At 40.1% G+C, this 850-nt stretch overlaps 1 long non-coding RNA gene across 1 annotated transcript; it reads left to right on the forward strand.

Moving 5' to 3' along the window:
* The first annotated feature begins 7 nt into the window (after positions 1-7).
* LOC109593602 (uncharacterized) lies at positions 8-393 on the forward strand. Its single transcript, XR_002191064.1, has 2 exons — positions 8-145; positions 184-393. It is a non-coding gene; the product is annotated as an uncharacterized LOC109593602 (long non-coding RNA).
* The last annotated feature ends 457 nt before the right edge of the window (positions 394-850 follow it).

Genomic DNA, 850 nt, shown 5'->3' on the forward strand with positions numbered 1-850 from the left:
ACTCAGGAGTTGACCAGGACCCATGTTATGGTTTGTCACCGTTGAGTTGAAACTGGGAAGGAGCAGGAGTGTGAAAGTGACAGGCTGAGCAAGGACAGAGGAAGTGAAAAGAACAGGGATTGGAAGAATCAAAGTGAATCAGAAAGTGAGACCACATTACATCTTTTATTTGAGATTTAATAGTTGGAAGAGAGAGTGAGAGATCAATAGGAGGCAAGGCATTCCAGAGCCTAGCTACCCGGTTGAAATAAAAATGTCTGGATCTATTTGTGGAGGAGTGCTGGATAATGATTTTTGAAGAAGAACTGGAGCGAGTAGAACAGGAGGAAAAAGTAATATGATCACGAATATTGAAACTATCATCAGGACATTGGAGGCACTGAACAAAAAAAATGATATCCAAATATTCATAAAAGTACATTAATGGCAACAGGTTAAGTGAGGTTAGCCTATCACGATATGACAGAGAGTTACCAACAATGAATTTAGTGGACCTGCGCTGAATCCTCTCTAGAGTGACAATGTCCTTTATGAACATAGGGCGCCACACAGGGGAACAGTAAGTGATCTGTGACCGGACAAGAGAGATGTAAAGGAGTCTTTTAACAGAAGGACAGGTGGTAGTAAAAGTCCTCTTTAGAAGAAGAAGTTGACCATAAGCTTTTTTAGAGATATGCTTGTAATGATTAGACCATGAAAGGTCACTGGAGAAGACAATGCCAAGGTCCCGACAATTTGAGACTGAAGAGATAGGGACATTATTAAGGAGATAATCAAATTTGACAAGAGGAGAAGAATTGGGACAAAAAAAAACAGAAAAGACTTAGCTGAATTAAATGAGAGGCCAGAC

The sequence above is a fragment of the Amphimedon queenslandica genome, unplaced genomic scaffold (assembly GCF_000090795.2).
Source record: "Amphimedon queenslandica unplaced genomic scaffold, v1.1 AMPQUscaffold_661_Cont27321, whole genome shotgun sequence".
In the NCBI taxonomy this organism is placed as follows: domain Eukaryota; kingdom Metazoa; phylum Porifera; class Demospongiae; order Haplosclerida; family Niphatidae; genus Amphimedon; species Amphimedon queenslandica.